Source organism: Bison bison, unplaced genomic scaffold (assembly GCF_000754665.1).
Source record: "Bison bison bison isolate TAMUID 2011002044 unplaced genomic scaffold, Bison_UMD1.0 scf7180017864208, whole genome shotgun sequence".
Taxonomy (NCBI): Eukaryota; Metazoa; Chordata; class Mammalia; order Artiodactyla; family Bovidae; genus Bison; species Bison bison.
The window spans coordinates 20,727-21,060 of NW_011494780.1; positions in this window are offsets into that span (position 1 = coordinate 20,727).

Here is a 334-nt window from a genome sequence, read left to right on the forward strand (position 1 = left end):
TCTCCACTGATCTCCAGTAGCATATTGGGCACCTACTGACCTGGGGATTTCCTCTTTCAGTATCCTATCATTTTGCCTTTTCATACTGTTCATGGAGTTCTCAAGGCAAGAATACTGAAGTGGTTTGCCATTCCCTTCTCCAGTGAACCACATTCCGTCAGATCTCTCCACCATGACCCGCCCATCTTGGGTTGCCCCACGGGCATGGCTTAGTTTCCTTGAGTTAGACAAGGCTGTGGTCCGTGTGATCAGATTGGCTAGTTTTCTGTGATTATGGTTTCAGTGTGTCTGCCCTCTGATGCCCTCTCGCAACACCTACCGTCTTACTTGGGTT